Raw genomic sequence first — 26,777 nt, forward strand, 5'->3', positions numbered from 1 at the left:
AGATTTGGGAATAAGGTAAGGAATCTTTTAGTGCCCTAGGGTGATTTCTGTCATAGCTAAGGAGCGTATTACGCTCTGTGGGCTTTCTGAAGAGGCGTGTAAGAAGTTCGCCTTCATTATGATAAACTGTGAGGTCTAGGAACGCTATTTCTGCTTTGTCATGAGCCAGTGTGAATTTGACATATGCACAGTTATTATTGAGCCAGTGTAAGATCAAGGGTACTTCCATAGGGACAATTTTTGCCCCCAACCTGGCTATTATTTTCATGGATTAACTCGAGACAAGTTTGATTCTGTCAGAAGGTAACCCCTTCTATTCAGGGATTGGTCTTTGGCGTCGATATATTGATGATATTTATCTAATTTGGAACCTTGACATCAACGCATTAAACCAGTTCTTACACTGGCTCAATAATAACTGCACATTATCTTTCTGCTGTACTTTATCCATAAATTCCTTTGCCGAAACATTTTGCAGATGTACACCTGTTTTCAATATGTGGTTTACTGCATAAGAAAGTCTAGACAAATCACTCTCAAACAAAAGATGAAACAAATATGGAATACATTGTCGAAATCTTGCATCTTCTGCATATAATATTGAGTCCAGTATTCAGATGCAGAAATCTGCACAGGTAGTTCATCATATTGTCCTCCTTTTCCTGTAGGAAACAACTGAGGGAAACAACGAGCTTCCAATCTTTTTTCCCATACACTAATGTGAATTCCTTTTGCTTCTTTCATTTGAAATAACTCTATAGCATTCCCCATCATTTCTTTGGAATACAATGGATGAACACTGTAATGTTCGTAGATTTCTTTAGTTCTGGACATATCCACTTTTTCAATTTGTCCAGATGGCAAGTCAGTATCTTCTTGTACAGTTATTTCTTCTTCTCCCAGATACACATTTTTGTAATATTGATTATTTTTTACCAGATACAATGTTGCCTTTTTCACTTTCCTAACATCCACTAATCCTTGCCAGATATTCTTACTCTTAGTAGGAACTCCATTAACAATAATAACTAAAGGTTCATCCTCTACATTTTCTACACCAATAGTTTCAATATTTTTCTTTAAATCTAGAGGCGAACATACAACTCTTCCCTTTAATCCTCTTTGTAAATCAGAGGGAGGCAATTTTCCTGTCTTAGACTCCATACGAACAATAGCCTGAAATGGATGCACACATTGAATAAGAATAGACTCATAGGTATTTAAATCCATCAATTCAGAAGAAATATTTACCAACTCAAGATTATTATGCAGAGCTCTAGCAGGCATTTTGTTCTCTTCTAATTTGTTATAACAATATTTACAAATACGCTGAACAGAACCCAAATCAAAACAATTCTCTACCAACAAATAAGTTGCAAAATCCTTCCACTCATTATTATTTTCCTTTTCACTTTTTAAGTACAGATCAACAGTCCTGTTCTGATTTTTATAATGAATTTGTCGACAACAGATACAAGAATAATTTGGCCTTTCACCTGAAATCACCTTAAACTGTATAATTTCTTGTTCAAAATGTTCTACACTGCACTGTCCTACAATCTCTTCCACATGTTCTTCTATTAATCTCTCAGTTTCTGCTCTGTCTTCCTGAGGACCAAAGTAACCAATCTCAATTTCATCACAAACATTTGTTACATCTGATACAGATCCACGCAAAAGAGCACTGTTCAACTTTTTAAATATTAGTGCTGGACTTTTCGCGTAATACAATGTTCTGGCTAATTTCCTCATCTGAGTATGATGAACTGCTAACATCCTGAAATGGTGGAAAACACTTTGACATTCTTTTTTAGGAACACAAGGCAGAGAATGACCTTGGAAAGCAGTATTTTCTCTCACTCTGCAAGGGTCTAGTCCTTGTAACATCTTAATCTTTTGTTTAACACTTTTCTTGGTATAATTACGTAAGAAATTGCGTAAAAAATCAATAGATTCTTGCGCACACTGCAAATACTACTACAAATCCAAGTGTACACTGGAGCTTTAGGACGTCTTCCTAAAACTTCATCAGCTAACACCTCTTCTGCATTTCTAGGAACAATTTTTTCTTTCTCAATAGGACAACCATTTCTAATCTCATAAGCACGACCACTGGTGTCAACTGCATGCAACAAATCATTACTCTGAAGATAACTTTCTTCATTGAAAAAGGCTCAGAACGTGAACTATGTTTCCATTCACCCAAAAAAACTCACAAAAATTACTTCTGGTAATTAGTCTTCTCCACTTACTTTTGGACTTCATTAAATGGATTTGCTCATCTAGTGATCTAACTCTATTGATTACTAAAATAAAGAGTTTTCTTTTTAATTCCAAAGCTTTCTCAACTACATTTTTTATAGCTTTCTTCTTCTTATAAAATACTGTTTTTTCTTATATACCTTAATTTCTTTCATTAAATTTGATACCAATCTATTATAAAACATTCTTTTCCTAATTTCCATGAATTGCTTTTTTCTCCTTGTACTATACACAGTTTTGTCTGCACTTGATTTTGCACTATTCTTTTCTTTATTAGTAGTTTTTTTCATTGCTGATACACTAAAGACATTTTTCTGTTTCTGAACACTACTTTTAGTCTTTAGTATTTTCCTCAAAAAAGTGCTGCTGCTCTTACCAGGACTTTCTTTCTGTTCGTTAAGACATATCTCTTCATGTACATCTTCTTGGTGAGTTCTGTTCAAATACATACTTTTCTTTCGTTGCTTTCTCTTTTGGTCCTTTGTTGGGATGATGCAGTATTTTTAGTATCGATTAACACAACCTATAATAAAAAAAATATATAACATTTCAAAAAATATATCAAATATTCTATTATATTACTTACAAGAACAGAGGGAGGACTATGAGGACAAACCTCGGAGTATAAAAATAAGAGGACTTACAGCAAAAGAAAATGAGAGTATGAATAGACAGTACAATATTACGGAATATAGAAACAGCCGCGGCCCGTGGAGGGAGTTGCGATGGGGAAGGCAGGTAGGGCGGAGGAGGGGCAGGGTGAGGAGGGATAAAGAACGGAATCTGGGGCATATAACCAACAAGTAGCGATATTTATCGCTAAATAGGGTTAGCGATATTTTTTTTATTGCTGCGTATCGCTGGATATGTTAGCTGAGAAAACATGCTATTAGCAACGTTTTTCTCCATTGTGCTAAAATATCTAGCGATAGTGGCGAAATGCGTGAATATCGTTGAGAATACAGCAATATTCACTCATTAGAGACGAAATGGTCTTAGCCATGTTATCCACCTCCCATTGGATAAAATGGCTAAGAACTGGTATGGGCAGGTGTTAGTATTTGGAGATATTCGCGCTTAGCGCGAATATTTCCAACGCTACGCCTGCCTTGCTAATAGGCGATAGCGACGTTACCGACTGCTTTCAGCTGCTAACTGGTTGGGTATGCCCACTTTGCACGTCATTAGCGATAAACATCGCTGACATGCAAAGCGGGTCCCAAACTGCTCGCTATCGTCTAAAAGCTGTCGCTAACATCAGTTAGCGACAGGTTGCTAATTAGGGCAATAGAATTATCGACGCTTAGTGGCCGAAAACGGACGCTAAATTGATGATAATTGGCTATCGCTCCCCTTGGTAATATGCCCCTTGGATCATTGCAGGCAAGTAAACAATTAAATTAATAAAATGAATTTCGGGACATATTATGAACAAAAGTCGAAAGATTATTGTCGTTTTTATTGGCAGGAAAATGCTGATAAAGCGATGATAATGAGCTTGATAATATGCTCTTGAGAATTCCCATACCAGTACAGGTTAACACTAGTACTTGGGCATCTATAGCAATTTACAAGAAGCTATTATTAAGCCCATTTTTGCCGTTTTATCGGCAGTTTCCTGTCCATAAAACGTCGATAATTTTAACACTGGTCCTTAATAATATGCCTGCCAGTGCCATGTTATCAGTAAAGGGCGATACATTATCACCACTTTTACCGGCAGGAAACTGCCACTAAAGCAGCGATAATGGTCTCGATAATATATCCTTGTGAATTTTAATAGAAGCCCAGGTTAACACCATAACCTGAGTTTCTATGGGAATTCATAAGGATATATTATCGAGAGCATTATCACTGGTTTACCAGCAGTTTCTTGTCGATAAAAGCGGCGATAATATATCGTCCTTTATTAGGTCTCGCCTGTCGATGCGCATGCGCATCGAGCAAGCGAGACTATAGGGGCTCATCGACTCTTTATCTAACTGCAAGGAATCGTGGCGATTCCTTGCAGTGCCCGTGACTTTTAAGGTCAATGCGCATGCGCATTAAGCTTATGCGCATGCGCATTGACCTTAAAAGTCACGGGCGCGTGCACGTCCGTGTTTGTTTACCCGCTCCGCCCCCTCCCGCCGTGTCGCCTTGCCTACTCTCTCTCTCCCCTCTCCGCCCCCGTTCCGCCCCCTCCCCTTCGTGTCGCATTTCTCCTCCCCCCTCCCCTCTCTTCCCTCCGGCTTCTTTTTTTTTGTTTATTTTACTCGCACCTCTCCCCTCTCCGCCCCCTCCCCCGTTCCGCCGTGTTACTTCTATGGGGTCTCAAACGTGTGCCTCAGACGTTCAGCTAAAACAATATGCAAATAAGTGTGCACATCACTGTTCCAGTGCGCTGCATTAAATACTGCAAACTTTTGCTTTCAAAATGGCTGTGCGCTTTGACGTCATGCATGCACCCCGTCCGGAACACAGCGCTCCTTTGGCACTCCGACACACTGGCATGCTGCTTGGAATCTCCTGATTGTTATGCACGCAAAAAGAAACTCCCACGCGGCAGCGCTGACAGAGATGCGTGTTAGCCGATGAGGTACTATACATTTTGCGTGGATTTACCCATGTAAACCCGGGGTCTGGGGTATAGATTGAGCAGACGTTCGATAATTTGAATACTGCTGATGTCTGCCTCGTATCGCTGTTCCCCTTTTGTTTTCCTGTTGTTGAAGGCTTCGCCTCCCCTACTCCTCCTACTCTCCTCCCACTCTCCTCCCGTCTGTTCCCGCACTCCTCCCCGGCTCCCCGGCCGCCTCACACGCCTGCTGGCTTCACTCCCCGCTGCAGGCGGCCCTGCGCACTCTAACCGCCGGCAAATCTACACAACCGCACTAAATAGGCTCACCAATGAGCAATGTACAATATGCAAATTTCATCTTGACATGTACACCCCACTGGCAATGACAGACGTTGTACACCTACTCAGTACATTTGTAAACGCTGCAAATACCTCAAAAACTGTTTAGTGTCGAAATGGTCCTCAATTTTGAATCCTATGCAGTTGCAATGTACACCATAATTACAGCGTGCGTATGGCTCTAGAAACCGGTCTGAAATTTTGAATCAATGACAGAGTAACCTGCAAAACAGTGTTATTATTTGAACAACGCTGACATTCTCTCTCTCACACACTAATACACAATCAAGCTAACGTACATATTACACAAACATATACAACGGCACACACTCAGATATACACAAAAACGAATACACACATATATAGCAAATCACGCCCCCAAAGACACAAATAAACAAACAAGTACCCAGACACACACCCAAAGACACACTCACACACGAATACATACACCTACCCTCTACGACACGCAGATACGCACAAACATCCTCACACTGACACACACATATATCGATACACAATCACGCAAACGCAGATGATCTTATTAACAAACACACATGCACTCACACAAAAACACAGACGTACACACATTGCCCTCACACGCTCAAACACAGATATAAACACGCACTTAGATACACACTCAGACACGCACGCTTACACACACACATTCTTACATTTCTGTACCATGCCCCTACCAGACAAGCACACGTATACAGACACACACCACGCAAGTTCACACCCGCCTCTCCCACAATTGCCACTGTTTACGTTCATACATCAGCCGTCACGTAATGTACGTTTCGCCCTTAAAATAAATCAAAATGTACTGAGTGTGATCAAATATAGGAGTCTTCAAACCTAAATGCAGCATAAATGCATAAAGCCAGTGAAGCAACACAAAGAGATGTCTGTCAGCTGTCCCCGTCTATCATGGGTTGTGTGTACACACTGTCTAGATAAGTGCACATAACCGATCCGTTATTAATGGTTTCCTATCTCAACAGAGACGCTACTGTTCGTATATGATATATAAGCATCAGTGACGCGCTTCGTGCACGCAGCTTCCGTCCGTCGGTCGCTCCAGCCCTCTGGCTGAGATATTCCTAGAATGTACAACGCATCTGACAGAGCCATGGGAGCCCGGGCCTATGCTGAGGGAGTCTGAGCGGGACAGATCCATCGAGGCTCGAGGGTGAGGGGTGCACGTCCTTCACACGCCCTCGGGTGCGAGGAGGACCGTGCTGCACCCTGGTTACTGGGCCTCCTTATTCTAGGCCCTGTTGTCTGAATTGCAAGAGTGTACTTACATACAAACAAATGGTCACAGCAGTAAGTCCTATTTATTCCTACTAATATGGCAAAGGAACACCATCTTTCTACACATTAGTTATTTCCTTTCTGTATGCAACTTTTCATGAGGAATATGGAATGAAGTGATAGTGTCGAAGTGAACGCACATTTTGGAAGGTGTGAACACTGAGCAATATACACATGTTTATGCGGGCAAGCAGTTAGTCCCTTAATTCATATCGCTCCACACACACACTCACCCTCACTCACACTCACCCACCCTCACTCACCCTCACCCTCACTCACCTTCACCCCCACTCACCCTCAACCCCTCACCCTCCCTCACCCTCACTCACCCTCAACCCCTCACCCTCACTCACCCTCAACCCCTCACCCTCACTCACCTCAACCCCTCACCCTCACTCACCCTCAACCCCTCACCCACTCACCCACACTCACCCTCACTCACACTCACACTCACCCACCCCCACTCACCCTCACTCACCCTCACTCACCCTCACTCACCCTCACCCTCCCTCACTCACCCTCACCCTCACTCACCCTCCCTCACTCACCCTCACCCTCACTCACCCTCACTCACCCTCAACCCCTCACCCACCCTCAACCCCTCACCCTCAACCCCTCACCCTCAACCCCTCACCCACCCTCACTCACCCTCACCCTCACCCTCACTCACCCTCAACCCCTCACCCTCACTCACCCTCAACCTCATGCTAAAGATTTACAAAAAAACCCATTAACAATTCTAAAAGCACTAACTCTAATGCTGCGAGACCTATTGCATTTCTAATGCTTGTTGATAATATGGCCCATAATCCCTTAATGTACAGAGGCACAAAATGATATTAAAGAAAAAAACATAACATCATGCATTATAGCAAAACACATTTACTACTATAAAACATTTAACAACGGATGAATATAGGAGCATATCATCAATACAGGCGATGACATTATCGATAAAGTGGCGATAATTGTATTGCAGAGTCTTGATAATATACCCCATAATTCGTTAATGTACAAAGAGACACCAGAAAAACATGGCGGCGGCTAGTTAGTTGCCGCGGTGCTCCGGACGAGCTCCCGCTAAAGATCACCCCATTTTAGAGAATTACGCTAATCTTCGGGGGATTATGCCGTGTGAATTCACGGTTATTCTAAATCTAGGCTTCTTATTGAGAATTTTCTCTCCTTACTCTCAGGATATCTGTTTTATCTTTCGAGGTATGCAGTGCGGAGTTTTTCCGCCGGAGGTTCCTCGGCGAGTAGTCCGCTTTCTCTGCCCATGCTTTGCGGATGAATCTGATGGTGGACGCAAGGTCTGTTTGTCGACAGCTTCACGAATGTCTGCCTCTCAATTTCCTATTGTCACCGCGCGCAGGAGTCCCGGTTACAGCTGCGACTCCGGCTCTGGTTAGCCCCGCTGGAGCTGAGGAGGGGAAGGAAACTGCAGAGCCTGGTGCAGATGTCTCGGGGGTCGACATTTGCCGCAAATACACGCGGCGTTCCGGCTAAAGCACCGGGCTGTAAGGCACAGAAACAACCTCATCTACTCCCATCAATAGCAGCTACAGTGGAGGGGCTGGAAGCTTGTGAAGGTGGTAAGGTTACAAAACCTACTTGTTTAATCCCCGTTGTTGTGTCACCGGGCTCAGAAGCGGCTGGCAGCTCAGCTGAAGCGCTGTTAAACATCCCTAGCACTAACTACGGTAAGAGGAGCTACAAGAAAAAAATAGCCTCATCAGAGGGTGAGGGTAAGGGTGAGTCTGCTGATCAGGTTCCTCAGGTGCCGGCTAGAAAAAAGTCCTCCTCCTTTTTAAGTACTGAGGTGAAGTCCAAACGTACAAAAAATAAGACCAAGGGTAAGGGCCTTAAGGCTGCATTAACTACTGGGCCAAAAATCACTCCATCGCTTCGTTCGTATTTCAAAGTAGTCCCTCAAACATTTCACTTATCGGAGGATCACACAATGGCAGCCGCTTTGGGTACCCCCTTTATCTTCATCTCAGCTATTTCATCTCCTCTACCGACTTTAATGATGGATGCTGGGGTCGAGGCTGAGACTGAGGCTGTAGTCGAGGCAGATACCCCTGCTACTTCTACTTCTAGATTCGTTTATGAAGGTGGGGTGGATTTACAGCCCCCTATGGGACCTGGAGCAGACTTGGGAGAAAGGAAGGAATTACCGCCACTGACAGGAGGGTACAGCTTTCCCGAGCCAGGTCTTTCACAGGCTCAGTCTTCTGTTGCAGTGCCGGCTCCTGAAGACCTCCTAACAGCTTCACGAAGGGTAGACGCTGGTGCCATTGTAGGAGAATGGTGCGATGGGGACAGAGGCAGCGAGCAGCTTGATGACCTCACCGCTCGTGTAGACCCAGTGGACTGTGGGGACGAGTCTCCCATAACAGCAGCTTCCTTATTTGGAATGTTTTCTGCCCTCACAATGGAGATACGGAAAGGTTTTACTGAATCCTCAGCAAACCAAGTTGAGATAAGAAATTACTGTGAATCATTAGACAATAAGATCGACGGGCTCACTATGAGAACAGGTGTTCAGGAAGAGACGGTAGCAGTACTTTCAACTCACTTGGACCACGCGAAGGTCGATATAGAGAAACTTACCAGGGAGGATCAGGCATTCAGTGAAAGGATGGAGTTGTTGGAAAACAACACTAGGCAGGGGAATATTCGCATCCTAAATGTTCCAGAAGGGTCAGAGGGCTTGGATATGAAACAGTTTATCATCACCACGCTCTTAAAAGAATCTCTAGGATTAGAGCAGTCAACTGTGGAACTGGCCACTTATATCCAGAGAGTACATAGGGATCTCTTTAGGCGGAACCCTCAGAGGTCTAAGCCGTGTAAAATTCTAGTTAACTTTCACAATTATGTGTTGAAGGAGCAGATTCTTAATCTGGCATTGAAGCAGAAGTCACTGGCTGGGAAGGGGTTTAGCTTCATAGTTTGATCTGATCTCTGTAGAGTTACTTTGGAAAAGCAATGGGAATTTGGGAGGCGCTTAGAGGCGTTTAGGAAGTTGGGTGCAACAGCCCAACTTATGTTCCCAGCTGCTTTAAAAATCATGTATAATAATAAGATGTTTAACATCAGATCGGTACAGGCAGCCGATGAGCTTTTGCTGCAGCTGGGCAAAAAGAGTAAATAGGGTTTGTAATGTGTTTGTGAATCTCAAGTTTTGCTGAATCTCCCTATTGTCAACTACAACTTAGCAACTCCCTATTTCGATTCTATGTACTATTGCTATTTCCTCTTTTCTTTTTTTTTCTTTTCCTCCTTCTCAGCTAATTAGTTATATATTCATCTTCACCAAGTGTTGTTGTTCCTTTTCCCCCTATCTCTTGGAGGTGTGGCGGGTGTATCTTGGTGGGAGCTTGAGGAGGGGTACTATCTACTGGAATATGTTCTGGTTAGATATTACAAGGGTTTTTCAAGGGGAGGGTGGCGGGTGGGGAGGGGGTCACAGGGGAAGGTTTGGGGTTGGGTGGTGTCAAAAATGTAAAAATGTCCTCATTAGTGAAAGATGTGTTAATAGGGATGGTATCAAGCAGAAATTGTTTTACAACCTAAGGTTACAATTGGCATTCTTAGTTTCATCGTATTTGTTAGCACTGTATGGGCAGTTTAAAATACATCTCCTGGAATGTTGATGGCCTTCGTACCAAGCCCAGAGCCAATAGAATCATGCAATATTTGCGGGATTTGGATACGCAGGTCATTACACTTTAGGAGACCCATCTAACTCAGCCCGAAATGCTTGCCCTCAGTAAGAAGAGTAGATGGATAGATTTTTCAGTATCTACGACACAAACAACTAATACCAGAGGAGTATCGGTTATCTTCAAAAAAAGTGTTAACTGTTGGTCCTGAAAGGTAGCTTGGGCTCGGTATTAAACCTCAGAGTGCAACAGAGATGGGAGGCTAGTAAGTTAGCCCATTTTGAATACAGTGAGGGTGCGGGGAAATTATTGGCGTGGAAGACCAAAATAGATCAGGTCCGCAAAAATATAGCTGCAATCACGGTAGATAACAACACCTTTTCATCAGATGAGGATATTAGGAGGGCCTTCAGAGAGTTTTTCCAAGCAATCTATAAGGAGGATAATGAGATCTTACCAGAGTCTATTGAAGACTGGCTGAGGGATATTGATCTACCTTCTCTTTCCCCTGAGCAGTCTCAATTTTTGGACAGTATTATTACTGAGGAAGATGTAAGGTCCGCTATTAATAAAAGTAAGAAAGGGAAAGCGGCTGTACTTGATGGGTTGCCGGCTGAAATTTTTAGAGCTCTAGAAATAGAAATAGTTCCCTTTCTCACTATTTTATTTAATCAAATCCTTCTCAAAGGTCAGCTCCCCCTACATCTTGGGATAATGCTTCTATTACCCTCATTCTGAAACCGGGCAAACCAAGGGACGCTTGTGGATCCTTTAGGCCAATCTCAATTATAAATGTGGATTACAAGATCTTTACCACAGTCCTGGCATCTAGGCTGATCTCGATTGCGCCCTTGGTCCTCCATCCTGACCAAAAAGGTTTTGTGAAGGGTCGACAACTATATGAACTAACTTACAACTTGATAGGAGCCATGGATATGCATCGGCCGAGAACCTGCCGTTGACTGCCCTTACATTGGATACAACCAAGTCCTACGACAGAGTTAATTGGGTATACCTGTCGGAGGCCTTGGCCAAGTTTGGCGTGGGAGCGGAGTTCCGCCGGGCCGTGGGCCTACTATATCGTAACCCAACTGCGCGCTTGTTAGTAAATGGAGATCTGCTCTGACCCTTTCACCATTTCTAGGGGAACACTGCAGGGTTGCCCGCTCTCCCCCCTACTATTTGATTTTTACATCGAACCCTTTGCACAACAACTGAGGGATGAGGTCACCATCAAACCTTTCTCTTATAGAGGGTGGGAGAAGAAAGTAGCCCTTTATGCCGATGATGTGCTTATTCTCACGTCAGAGGTTAATATCGCACTCCCCGCATTTCTAAAAATTGCCCGTGCATTCGGTCAAATATCTGGATATGAGATCAATGCGGCGAAGACAGAAATGCTTGTTTAAAATGATGAGGTGAGTGGTACGGAGGTACAGGCAGGCTCCTTGATGCGGTATTTGGGCTTGAATATCGTTAAAGATATCAATAAACGTGCCCTTGTTAACCTTTTAGCTGTGGTAAAAGAGTGTTGTAAGCTTTTGCAATTATGGTCCCACCTCCCTCTTTATTAATCGGAAGGGTTAACTTAATTAAAATGTCGATTCTATCCAAATTCTCTTTTTTATTTAATACCATTCCCCTATATTTTGGCCAATCTTGTTTAGCTAAATTTCAGTCAGACATCACATCGTTTATTTGGAATAACCACCTGCCGAGAATAGCCTGGAAAAAACGTAGGCGGCGAAGGGACAAGGGGGGCTTGGCTGCCCCTGACTTAAAACTATATGCATGGGCTTTTCAGCTTTCTCACACCCGAATGTTGCTGAAAATGCCCACTGACTACGGGGTGGGCTCAATGTTTTCAGCTATGTTGGACGGGGAAGGTGTCAGTCAGTCGGGCTTTCTCTTTAAATTTGGTCATCCGAAATTAAAAAAAAAAAATTAAACTGAAGGTCCTACAAGGTCTGGCAAAAATGTGGGCTGAAGTTACAAAATCTATAAAACAGGGGTATTTTGGTGATAGAACACCGCTATGGGGTTACCTGAAAGTCCCGCTTGGCTAGGAGATAGCTTAGCGGTTCCCTTGAGAGAGGCAGGTCTGGAAGTCTGGGGAGACCTCTTTTTTGAAGGGGACTTGCTTTCATGGGAACATCTTCGAATCAAGATCGGCCCCAACCTTTCAAGGTTCAAATACTTGCAAATGGCCAGTTGGACGCAAGCCTATAAATCTTTACCCCATAGAGGGAATACGTTTGTTCTTGGAGGCTTAAGCCTGCTAATTAATAATATAGTGAATAGCGGCCCAGCTAAAAAAGAGATCTCCCAGTGGTATAAACTTATACTTGAAGAAACGGATGGGGACTTTAGTTTACCGGACTCGCTGTGGGGCTCTTCAGTTATTGGCCACAATCTGCAAGAGCTCTGGTCTGCTTCATTTGGGCTTTTATGGAACATTGTGAAGCCTTCCTGGCTACGCAGAAATCACCTTTATACCCTGCATAGGGCATACTATTCTCCCCTTAGGTTATCTAAATTCACCGAAGGTAATTCAGTTGCTTGTGCCAAGTGTGGGCTTGTGGCTGCATCGGATGCCCATATGTTTTTCGAATGTCCCCGCCTAGATACTTTTTGGGAAGAGATCAACAACACTCTTACAACATCATTGGGTGCCCGGGTTACCAGAGACTTGCCCCTTGTGATTTTCAGGGTCCTAGATGGAGTTCAGAGGCCAGCCAAAAGTTTGGTGTTTTATGCAATGCTGCTAGCAAGAAGGGAGATATGCAAGAAATGGAAAGACTCTTTACCTCCCTCCTTCAGTGATTGGCAGGCGTCCATCTTGCAGACTTCTCTTATGGACCTGGCTAGGTCTGGCAACCAGAGTAAAAGGGCCTTTTGGTATCTGCTATCACGGGTGCATTGAATCGCCCGGGCTTTTTTTTCCCCCCGGGTCCGATGATTACACTACTATGGTGTCCCTTTGCTTACACCATCTGTACAGCCGTTGCCCGGTTCCAGCCCAGCCCGTGTTGGCTGTTACTCCGACCTAGGTTACCGTTGACAAGGTAATCAGTTGGTCTTACGCTTTCGGTGGAGCCCGTAACAGCTGAGGGATGTCTGGCCCCTACTTTGTCCGCTCCTATCCCTGCCAGTTTTGATGAACTGAGACTGCTGGTTGAAGGCTCATCCGTTTTGGCATTTAGACTCATGGTGGTTATGAGGACAAAAAAAAAAGATACACTGCACAGACGCACTCCCATACATCTTTTCAACTCACCTTTCAAATTGAATTCTAGATTAACAAGAATACCACTCACACAGTGGATATTCTACTACAAAATCCCTAGAGTACAGTGTTTGCAGCACAAACAACAAATTGAACATTTTGCCTCTCATTTTATGCATACATACATATAAATAACCAATTAAAATCCTGTTCACATTAATTCAAAAGAAAACACACATTTCTATTGGTTTAACATTCCAAAGCTTTCGAACTAATAGAACTTTCAACCCTTCCCCTGTTCTAGAATCTGCCAGTTACCATAGAAACACTTCAGGGAACACCTAACTCAGCACACTGGTGAAAAGTTCATCATACATTGTTGCAAATTTAAACAGCAAGTGTGCTTGATGGGAGAATATACCAGCTTATCTTATGTAACATTCTTTTTTATCACTTTTTCTTAACCAATAAAAATAAGGTTTTTAAAAAACAGAAACATGGAACCTAGTTTTTGGTAAAATGTTGTCAAACGACCAATGATTTATTTTCTTTCTTTTAAAATTGCATGTTGTCCACCATTTTAGAAAAATCTTACTTTTGAAACTAGCATTTCATTTACAAACGCCATCATAGTGCATCCAGACCTCTCTTCAAAAATGCTTACAGTGTGGATTGTGGGACACAGCTATATTTTCTGGAGTCAAAGGTACGCACAACGGAAAATAATTCACAAGGAGCTAGGTTTACCAAATGTAGACATTAAATGGATTGGACAGAGAGGATTAAAGTTGTGCCAATTGATGGCATTGGTGAAATCCTTAATGCATCTCCAACACCCTGACCTCATAATTGTGCACTGTGGTGGCAATGACCTAGGCACTTTTACTGGGGTAGCTCTGGAAATGCTCATGAAGGACACCTTTGCCCAATTGATGACACTGTTCCCGAAAACTGTCTTTGTATATTCTAATATATGCCAAAGGCAGAGATGGAAGCGGTCCAACCTCTATTGTCCACAGTTTAAAAAAGCTAGGAAACATGTGAATAAATCTGTTTCTGCCTTTCTCCAAGACTACCGAATGGGGTGGTCCATTTACAACAATAATCTGCGTTTCAATATGCATGGCATCTATAGGAGAGATGTTGTACATTTTACAGATGAGGGGAACAGAGAGTTCCTCATAAACTTAAGACTCTGCATCAGTACTTACTTGTAGATACTAAAATCTCACAATAAACACAACAGCTCTCTTTAGAGCCACACAACACATAAACAAATACACTTCATAAATATCTAAAATTATTTTTAGTCTTCTTGCTTTCGTATGCTTACGTGACGACTTTCAACATTACAGCTGTATGTTGTCGGTACGCGTACAATAAATCTACCACCCCCTGAGCAACACTATAGGTTCAGAATGTTTCTATCGTGCCCCCTTTCCTTATTTGTCAACTTTGTTTTACTGTTTCCTTGTGACTCGGCTTCCGTGACAAATAAGATGGCTTGCACCACTTCCTGGTTTGGAGTATTGACAGCCAATCAGCATGCAGCTCCTGCTCTTAATTGTACATATTTCTGTATGCTGCGATTTAAAAAAAAAAATAGAGCCTAAACATGCATGTACGACCCCGTAAGAACGCGTGATCGTCACCACAAAGCCATTAGCATGCATTTCGGGTCATATTATCAACAAAACGAGATGGAATATTGCCACTTTATCGGCACTTTCCTGCTGATAAAAGCGGGGATAATGTGTTGCCTTTTGTTGATATCGCGTTTTGTTGACAATATGGCCCGAAATTCGTTTTATTGATGTAATTATGTAGTTGCCTGCAATAATGCAGATTCCGTTGTTTATCACCCCTCACCCTGCCCCTCCCACGCCCGTCCTGCCTGCCCCATCGCAAGTCCCTGCACGGGCCGCAGGTGAAAGACGCGGTTGCGATCTAGTCATTTACCAAAGAGTTGTGGGGAATCGTTGGTGAGGCGCGCGCTCACTAACCAGTGCACATTTCACCTAAGACGTTCCAGAGTTCACACCCGTTTTCAATTGGTCCTTAGACTTTCCTGAAGAGAAATTGGAAATATTTCTGTGAGAGTTAAAGAACGTGGTTTGACAAGTTAGTGAGTAAGTAAACTTACCTGACATTATAGATAATATTGAATGTACTCAGTCGATGCATTTTCTCTAACTTAAAACAAGAGACAATAAAATTCGTGTAAGGAAGGTCTTAAGGGAAAAGAACACATTGAGTTAGGAATAGTAGGAAGACTTTTGAATTAAGAAGGAACATTAATGAAAAACATAAGATATTGAAGGATTGAGAGAATAGATAACGAGCAACTGCATAAAGAAATGTTAGTACAAGAACACAAGCAAATTAATAACATAAAAATTAGACAATAAACTGAGAGGCCTAGGTTAATGAATGTTACGTAATTATAGTTGTATAATTTTGCAAAGGGCTAAAACTCTCCTAATAGAATGTTATTAGATAACAGTATTTATACAGTATTTTTTTGTAGGGCAAAATAGGTGAAAACTGTAGTTTACACAACAGGTACTATCAAATTGCTATTTTGAGATTAAAACTGCACATATGGTTGTAACATGCTACAACGAACCCTGCGTGGTAAATGGAACCCACTCGAGACAGAATTAAGAGGGAACAGATGATAAAGTAAAATATGTGTACCATCCGAGTAGAGATACACTCCTTTTATTGATTGGGATTTTTAAAAATAGGTCCCCGTGTAACAATTTTTTACAAAATCTTTTTCCTTTGCACATGGCTCCTCTTGGATATCGGAACCAGCCCCTATGGTTAAAATAGGTTTGACCCTAACGCCGTTGCTAATGTTACTAGCAACTTCGAGAGGACCAAAGTGCAATTAGTTTTCAAAAAGACGAGTGCTTAATTGATGCTTTTTTGTTTCTGTTTTCAGTAAGGCCATTGCTAGGGCCATAATTTGGAGACATCCCCTTGGGACACACGTAACGTGAAAACACGCTGCACGTTACTTGTGGAAATAAAAAGCGGCGCATTTTGGGCGTCCCTCGTGAACTTCTGAACAGATTATTTCATCTCTGAAGCAGCATGCTGCTCTTTTTGGTAAGTACGGGGTTTCCCTCACGATCTAAAAACGGGGAATTTTAGAGATGGACCCGAATTGCAATTTGTAGCGATAGAGTGAGCGTATGTCTTATAGTCTGTGTGCTAAATTGTATCTATTATCGTAACAGGTTCTAGACATTTAAGAGGCCCGAAAACAGCTATCTTGAATCTTTAGTCTTGAATAATGAGGTTGTGTAAAAACGCAGGACGCCGACTAACAGAAGTCGGTTTGGGGTTGTTTCACGGCCAGGAATGTACAACCGGTTGCTAACGCGACAGCATGCTGTTTTTAGACTAGAAGAAGTGCAAGCTCCAGTTATTTTTGTGCGAAAAAAAGTGTGTCGATTAATAAACAATAGGCATATACAAAATGCAACTCAGAATATTTAGATATTATATTTGACAAATCAAATAAAGACTTGAATGTATTACACATAGAGTTTTAGGACTCTCTCTTTATTTTTTGATATGGCCCTGACTAATATGTATGGCACAAAGCTAGTAAATAACTGGGAAAGTCTAGATAACTGTTAATAATGGCAGCGGTAATGTGCCACAATGGACAGAAAAACAGCTTTCAAGAATAAGGCGATGCGTCAAATATCACAGCTGGATAAGATCGAAAATATGATCTTGATGTTGGGCAGGCGGAGGGCCCATCTCCACAACGGGGTCACTGCTTGCAAAAACTGGGGTTAAGCACACAATCTCTGTAGACCAGGATACATATTTTGTTGTTTTTGCTATAGAGGCACAGTAGCCGTTTACACACAATTGGATATTGAACAAAGACGGACAAGATGTGAAGTCTGTGCATATTGGACACAGTCAGCACGGTAAGATGCTGTCTTGCAAATTTTTTTACATTTTTTTAGACCATGTACTTCGGCCTCTCTCTAGATTAGTGGCGTTCTGACTCTTTTAATTACTTGTTGTTAGCAGCAACATAGCTTATATAAATATGAAAAACAACTCGCACTGAAAACAGCAGTGTGGATTTTTTATCCAATAGAACTGAGTGTATTGGTTCCCTCTTGATTCTGTTGGGGATAAAACTAGGCATCAAAACATGTATACGATGCCAGGTAGTAGACAAAGAAATATGAGATCCAATTGAACAATCTGGATTGTATTGGTCTATACAACAAAATGTTTCTTCTGATGACAATAATGGTATAAATTTAGCTCCTTCCCTGATTTTATGGTTTTGCTAGATGTCGTTAATTGCAACTGAAACTGTGAATATGAGGACAGATGAAAGTGGTACTAGTATAGCCCTAAAGTGGATAAATATCGAGTATACACAAGGAATTAGAGTCTCACTGTACAGACAGCGAGTATATCAATTTCTTTTGATGTATTTATTGTATAGTTTGTAAATATGTAATAGAGAGTTTTAGAGGATTAGAGAATCGCATGCAAAAGAAACTTGCCTCTGTCTTACTATTGTGAATAGTATGATTTGATGATCAATGTTCGTATATAGTACTATATACAATTTTTTAAAATGTTTTTACAGCCCTGACGAAGTTCTTATGAACGAAAGGCGTTGGCTGCCCGATAAAAATTGAATAAAGAAGATTTTAAAAAGCAAATAACTACTGATGGACACTTTTCATTGATTCCATTAATACTTGTGTTATTGACATATGGTGGTGCAACCCACAGTGGGTGGAAGATTCCAATCTCAGTTACAACAACCTATTCAGTAATTCCAAAATCTACATACATATCCAGTCATTCACTAACAGCTCTATATAGTCACTCATACATGTACTCACACATCATATGTTCTCATACACCTATACATCCTGTTACACACTGGCACTCATCCATAGAGTGACTCACACATGTACTCACACATGCAAATACACTTTCAAACATCCATTTGCTTGCATATATAGCTATACATACACTACTACACTTATTTGTACAGAAATATACACATACTAACTCTCCTAAACAATCACTTATAGAAACACATACTTATTTATACAGGAAGTCTTCCAAACTTTCGCTCTCACAAATACTCACGTATATACATCAATATTCACATATACTAGTTTAAAACATATGTAGTTACTCATAAAGATACTATTGAGACAGTCATTTTCTCACTAACACCCCCATACACACACTCATTTACCCATACAGTCCTGCACACATGTTGTGTTCAAAACACATACAAACAGTGACTCAGTCATTCATGCATCTATGCGCTAAGCAATACCCCCCACCAAACCATACAGACACTCATACTGATACTCAAAAATCAACTAATAGCCTATATAGACACTCATATAGCTACTCACCAACCCATGCAGCCACTCATACACAAAGTGAGACACTTATACAGATATTTATATATTTAAACATTACTCGCTAATACATGTATTCAGTAAGATACACTTAATAAGTCAGTTATACAATCAATTTTACTAAAAAAACAATCATTTAGACACTTATTTTCCCATTTATTCTTCTATCGACCCTTAGATATACATATATAAAAAATATTTATTTTCAGAAAGACACACAATTACTGGATGACGTCATCAGTGATGTCATCAGTTATGTCATTTGAGATGTCATCAGTGATGTCATGAGTGATGTCACTGACCATGTCATGAGTGATGTAATATGTGATATCATCGGTAGTGCATTGTGGGCGCACGAGTTACAGTTAGATGAATAACTATAACAGAGGAATTTCAATGGTTTTGTATGAGAGAAATGTCCAGCTAACTATAACATAGGTAAAACCTATGGTTTTTTCAGTGATTTTCTAAGGTTTTTTAAATGCTACGTCCTAACTATAACGTGTCTGAAACCTATGTTTTTTTCAGTGAATTTCTAAGGTTTTTTAAATGCTAATTCCTAACTATAACATGCCTGAAACCTATGGTTTTTCAGTGAATATATAATATATATATATATATATATATATATGTATATATATATATATATATATTTCTCACAAGGTGCCCTAAAGCATTGGGAGGGCACTCAACGGCATTCTCACATTGACAGCCTCGCTGCGACTCACCTGTCATTCTCCAACAGTTTGACTGAAGCCCGCGCGTTTCGAGGCATTCCGCCTCTTCTTCTTGGGCTAACAAGGATACACTGCGAGCTTCACCATTTTAAGTCCTTTATTTAGTGAATTGCCATTCGTGGGCGTGGCCTCCTTAGGCCTGATTGAATGCTGGGACAGGTAGTCCAGCAAATGGGGAACAGTTCGTTATTCCCTTTGTAGGTGCAGTGTCTAATGTCATATTTTAAAACCAATTGATTCCTTAGTAGGATGGGGTTTCTTTCAGATGAGTTTTACTTTTGCTTGAAAACGCCGTGCTTCGTGACTTAGGAGGGGTTCCCAATCACAGCCTTTGCATCCAGTAAAAGTGGTGCTCGATCCCCGCGGCAAGGGCTGCCGCGTACATTTATTTCTCACAAGGTGCCCTAAAGCATTGGGAGGGCACTCAACGGCATTCTCACATTGACAGCCTCGCTGCGACTCGCCTGTCATTCCCCAACAGTTTGACTGAAGCCGACGCGTTTCGAGGCATTCCGCCTCTTCTTCTTGGGCTAACAAGGATACACTGCGAGCTTCACATTTTAAGTCCTTTATTTAGTGAATTGCCATTCGTGGGCGTGGCCTCCTTAGGCCTGATTGAATGCTGGGACAGGTAGTCCAGCAAATGGTGAACAGTTCGTTATTCCCTTTGTAGGTGCAGTGTCCAATGTCATATTTTAAAACCAATTGATTCCTTAGTAGGATGGGGTTTCTTTCAGATGAGTCTTACTTTTGCTTGAAAACGCCGTGCTTCGTGACTTAGGAGAGGTTCCCAATCACAGCCTTTGCATCCAGTGAAAGTGGTGCTCGATCCCTGCGGCAAGGGCTGCCGCGTACATTTATTTCTCACAAGGTGCCCTAAAGCATTGGGAGGGCACTCAACGGCATTCTCACATTGACAGCCTCGCTGCGACTCGCCTGTCATTCCCCAACAGTTTGACTGAAGCCGACGCGTTTCGAGGCATTCCGCATCTTCTTCTTGGGCTAACAAGGATACACTGCGAGCTTCACCATTTTAAGTCCTTTATTTAGTGAATTGCCGTTCGTGGGCGTGGCCTCCTTAGGCCTGATTGAATGCTGGGACAGGTAGTCCAGCAAATGGTGAACAGTTCGTTATTCCCTTTGTAGGTGCAGTGTCCAATGTCATATTTTAAAACCAATTGATTCCTTAGTAGGATGGGGTTTCTTTCAGATGAGTCTTACTTTTGCTTGAAAACACCGTGCTTCGTGACTTTGGAGGGGTTCCCAATCACAGCCTTATAATAACGAACTGTTCACCATTTGCTGGACTACCTGTCCCAGCATTCAATCAGGCCTAAGGAGGCCACGCCCACGAATGGCAATTCACTAAATAAAGGACTTAAAATGGTGAAGCTCGCAGTGTATCCTTGTTAGCCCAAGAAGAAGAGGCGGAATGCCTCGAAACGCGTCGGCTTCAGTCAAACTGTTGGGGAATGACAGGCGAGTCGCAGCGAGGCTGTCAAAGTGAGAGTGCCGTTGAGTGCCCTCCCAATGCTTTAGGGCACCTTGTGAGAAATAAATGTACGCGGCAGCCCTTGCCGCGGGGATCGAGCACCACTTTCACTGGATGCAAAGGCTGTGATTGGGAACCCCTCCTAAGTCACGAAGCACAGCGTTTTCAAGCAAAAGTAAGACTCATCTGAAAGAAACCCCATCCTACTAAGGAATCAATTGGTTTTAAAATATGACATTGGACACTGCACCTACAAAGGGAATAACGAACTGTTCACCATTTGCTGGACTACCTGTCCCAGCATTCAATCAGGCCTAAGGAGGCCACGCCCACGAATGGCAATTCACTAAATAAAGGACTTAAAATGGTGAAGCTCGCAGTGTATCCTTGTTAGCCCAAGAAGAAGAGGCGGAATGCCTCGAAACGCGCTGGCTTCAGTCAAACTGTTGGAGAATGACAGGTGAGTCGCAGCGAGGCTGTCAATGTGAGAATGCCGTTGAGTGCCCTCCCAATGCTTTAGGGCACCTTGTGAGAAATAAATGTACGCGGCAGCCCTTGCCGCGGGGATCGAGCACCACTTTCACTGGATGCAAAGGCTGTGATTGGGAACCCCTCCTAAGTCACGAAGCACGGCGTTTTCAAGCGAAAGTAAGACTCATCTGAAAGAAACCCCATCCTACTAAGGAATCAATTGGTTTTAAAATATGACATTGGACACTGCACCTACAAAGGGAATAACGAACTGTTCACCATTTGCTGGACTACCTGTCCCAGCATTCAATCAGGCCTAAGGAGGCCACGCCCACGAATGGCAATTCACTAAATAAAGGACTTAAAATGGTGAAGCTCGCAGTGTATCCTTGTTAGCCCAAGAAGAAGAGGCGGAATGCCTCGAAACGCGTCGGCTTCAGTCAAACTGTTGGGGAATGACAGGCGAGTCGCAGCGAGGCTGTCAATGTGAGAATGCCGTTGAGTGCCCTCCCAATGCTTTAGGGCACCTTGTGAGAAATAAATGTACGCGGCAGCCCTTGCCGCGGGGATCGAGCACCACTTTCACTGGATGCAAAGGCTGTGATTGGGAACCCCTCCTAAGTCACGAAGCACAGCGTTTTCAAGCAAAAGTAAGACTCATCTGAAAGAAACCCCATCCTACTAAGGAATCAATTGGTTTTAAAATATGACATTGGACACTGCACCTACAAAGGGAATAACGAACTGTTCACCATTTGCTGGACTACCTGTCCCAGCATTCAATCAGGCCTAAGGAGGCCACGCCCACGAATGGCAATTCACTAAATAAAGGACTTAAAATGGTGAAGCTCGCAGTGTATCCTTGTTAGCCCAAGAAGAAGAGGCGGAATGCCTCGAAACGCGTCGGCTTCAGTCAAACTGTTGGGGAATGACAGGCGAGTCGCAGCGAGGCTGTCAATGTGAGAATGCCGTTGAGTGCCCTCCCAATGCTTTAGGGCACCTTGTGAGAAATAAATGTACGCGGCAGCCCTTGCCGCGGGGATCGAGCACCACTTTCACTGGATGCAAAGGCTGTGATTGGGAACCCCTCCTAAGTCACGAAGCACAGCGTTTTCAAGCAAAAGTAAGACTCATCTGAAAGAAACCCCATCCTACTAAGGAATCAATTGGTTTTAAAATATGACATTGGACACTGCACCTACAAAGGGAATAACGAACTGTTCACCATTTGCTGGACTACCTGTCCCAGCATTTAATCAGGCCTAAGGAGGCCACGCCCACGAATGGCAATTCACTAAATAAAGGACTTAAAATGGTGAAGCTCGCAGTGTATCCTTGTTAGCCCAAGAAGATGAGGCGGAATGCCTCGAAACGCGTCGGCTTCAGTCAAACTGTTGGGGAATGACAGGCGAGTCGCAGCGAGGCTGTCAATGTGAGAATGCCGTTGAGTGCCCTCCCAATGCTTTAGGGCACCTTGTGAGAAATAAATGTACGCGGCAGCCCTTGCCGCGGGGATCGAGCACCACTTTCACTGGATGCAAAGGCTGTGATTGGGAACCCCTCCTAAGTCACGAAGCACGGCGTTTTCAAGCAAAAGTAAGACTCATCTGAAAGAAACCCCATCCTACTAAGGAATCAATTGGTTTTAAAATATGACATTGGACACTGCACCTACAAAGGGAATAACGAACTGTTCACCATTTGCTGGACTACCTGTCCCAGCATTCAATCAGGCCTAAGGAGGCCACGCCCACGAATGGCAATTCACTAAATAAAGGACTTAAAATGGTGAAGCTCGCAGTGTATCCTTGTTAGCCCAAGAAGAAGAGGTGGAATGCCTCGAAACGCGTCGGCTTCAGTCAAACTGTTGGGGAATGACAGGCGAGTCGCAGCGAGGCTGTCAATGTGAGAATGCCATTGAGTGCCCTCCCAATGCTTTAGGGCACCTTGTGAGAAATATATATATATATATATATATATATCTCACCAACTGGCAGTCACCAGTAGGTAGGTTAAGTTAGAAGATAGTTCGATAGGAAAAGCATTTTTTGCCTTGGCTATAACTTTGGCGTAGTTTAAACAATCTTCATGAAACTTTCCCAAAAAAGTGTCAAGGTAGGATCTGTGTGTCATGGAAAATTTAAGAGTGATCTGTGTAGTGGGCCTGAAAAATAGGGGCACGAAATGAGGATGCATTTGTATTGTAAATTCATACAGGAAACTTTAGCCACAGCTACAGCCTGAACTGCTGAATAGACTTACATCAAATTTGTCAGGGAGGTGGATGTTGGTTTGAGGAAGTGCCTTTTGCTTATTTGGTATAAATCCGTTCAATTGTTGTTGTGAAATTTAAGTTGAAAATGATAGATTATATCCCTGGCCGCAAAGTCTTTGCGAACAAAGACGAGCTCATGCAGGGAGATGCACTGCTCTGATTGACTGCTAACATTTCAACCAGAAAGTTTTGGAAGTCATCTTGGGACTTGTCTTCACTGAGTGAAAATAAAGAAAAGGGGGCAGGGTAGGAATACCATGACCCCTAAGCCATGATGTTGGGGTCCCCCTGGGACTCCGCCATGACATAAAGGCATTTTAAAAAACATTTAAAAATTGCTGCAAAATCGCAAATTCAGTGCAAAAAAAATCAGGCCCAGGCTCCCGCACTTGCTTCTAAACAAACCAACGGATAGGTTCTGTAGACTGTAATAAATATAGGAAGGGGATCACGAGGTCCCCCATCCTCGGGCTTTTTAAAGTCCTGGGGACCTCCACCTCCCCTGGGCTATTTACAATTATGTTGGGGGGACCTCACAGACCCCCCCCTACCCCAGGGACTGCCATTTTCCTGGGGCTAATTAAAACAACTTAGGGGGGCTCATGGACCCTCCAAGCCCCGGAGACCTCTACTTCTCGAGGCTAATTTCCCCAGGGACCGCCACCTTCCCAAGGCTAAAATAAATACCAAAGCTTGGGGGGCTCCAGCCCCCCACCCAGCCCCAAGGACCACCACAACCTTGGGGCAAATTTGAAAAAAGTAGGTGGATCATGCAACCCCCCTCTAGGAGCCCTCCATGGCTCCGGGGACCGGCTACCTCCAGGGCTGGCTCCAGCAATGTCCCGGGGTGCCCAACCCTGTAACATTGCAGTTTGCTATAGCATGGCGGTAGTACTGCTCTGGCCCTGCCATAGCAAACAGTGTGCTCTGCTTTGAGCAAGCAAGATAATTTTACTCATGCTCGCTCAAAGCAGAGCACACTTTGCTTTTTACACACAGGGAGCTGCATGTCAGCAGCTGCCTGACTGTAAAAGGTAATGCCTGCTCCCACATGAGTTGAGAACCGGCTGGGAGCGCTGGGGCCTTTGACCTTCCCCACGGTCGACAATAAAGTGGCCATGCCCTGAGGGATGGGGTCCCAGGGCCGAAGTCGGCCTGGGAATGGGAGCTGCGCGCCCCCTTTTCCTTTTCATTAAATAAAGGAAAAGGGCAGGCCCTGGGGGATAGGGTCTTGGGGGCCAAAAATGGCCCGGGAGGGGGTGCCGCATAGCTCCCCTCCCTTTGAATAAAAAAGGAAAACAATAAAGGCTGGGCCCTGAGGGATGGGGCTCCCAGGGCCCAAAATAATCCAGGAAAGGGGGGACCCCCCTTTCCTAAAAAATAAAAAAAATGTAAAAAGCTGCAACTTGCTGGAGGCCCTTCCCCTTTTCTCCACAACACTTCAAACGCACCTCCTGGCACTCTCCTGGTTGGGGGATGACAACTTCTCAGCAATCCTGCTGTTTGGGACATACTGAAGGTAACAGGAAGGGTAGTTGGCCCCTAAGGACATTTTTGGGGGCCAACTAACCCTCCTGTTATCTCTAGTATGTCCCACACAGCAGTTTTTTAAAGATGTCTTCGGAGGCCACGCCCCCTTTCCCCACCCCTATACAAATGTGGCTCCTGGCGCACTACTGGTTGGGGTTTGAAGTCAACTTTACTCCTGAGGGACCTTAGGGGCCAAGAAGCCTGAGAGCGGATCGGAAACCTTGTCCCCTTTCTCCACCACTCTGCAAACGTGATTACTACTTTAAAAACCATAGAAATTCACTTGAAAAACCAAAGGTTACAGGGACATTATAGTTAGGAGTCAGCATTTAAAAACCTTAGAAATTCATTAATAAAAAGAAAGGTTACAGGGACGTTATAGGTAGGCTGACATTTCACTCATACAAAACCAGAGAAATTCAGCAGTTATAGTTAGCTGAGCTAACTAAAACTTGCGCAACCGCAATGCTCTGGTTATGATCTCACATATTAATTACATCACACATGACATGGTCAGTGACATCACTGATGATATCACTGACGACATCTCAAATGACATTGCTGATGACATCATCCAGTGATCTGAGCATTTTTAAAAAGTTTAAATGCTGAATATATATACCAAGGTGTATTGGTGAATAAGTGTGTGTACAAGTACCTGTATGTATGATTCAGTGGGTGCGTGACTGACTCTATAAGTGAGTGATTAGGTGTCTCAATGAATGTATGGGTGAGTGACTAGGTTGTGCGAATGTCTGTATCAGTCTGTCAATTGGTGTCTAAGTGGCTGTATGGATTGGTGAGTGGGTATGTCAGTGGTTGTATGGGTGATTGATTGGTTGTCTGAGTACCTGTATGAGTGTCAGTATAGGTGGGTGAGGGGTGTGTGACTGCCTACATGGATGAGTGAGTGGGTGAGTCAGTGGCTATATGGGTTAGTGAGTGCATCTGTAAGGGGCTGTATGGGTGACTGAGTGTGTATATGGTTGTGTCGGTGAGTGGATGGATGTGTCACTGGTATATGGGTGAATAACTGCATATGAAAGGCAGTATAGGTGAGAGTTGGGAGTAGATGAGTGACTGTATGTGTGACTGAGTGACTGTGAGAGTGGCCAAATGGGTGAGTGTGTTCTTGTATCAGTGCCTGTATAGGTGAGTGAGTATGTGTTATTATCTGTATGAATAAGTGAATGGGTGTATGTTTAACTGTATATGTGAGTAAGTGGCTGTGTAATTGACTCTATGGGTGAGTGACTAGGTGTGTGAGTAACTTTATGGTTGACTGACAGTGTGTGAGTGGCTGTATAAGTGGATATATCAGTGGCTGTATTGGTCAGTGGGTTGGTTATGAGTGGCTGTATAGGTGAGTGTGTGCTTGTGTCATTAACTGTATAGATGAGTATGTGTTAGTATCTGTATGAATAAGTGAGTGGGTATGTGTATAACTGTATAGGTGAGCAAGTGG

The sequence above is a fragment of the Lissotriton vulgaris genome, chromosome 11 (assembly GCF_964263255.1).
Source record: "Lissotriton vulgaris chromosome 11, aLisVul1.2, whole genome shotgun sequence".
NCBI classification, from domain to species: Eukaryota; Metazoa; Chordata; class Amphibia; order Caudata; family Salamandridae; genus Lissotriton; species Lissotriton vulgaris.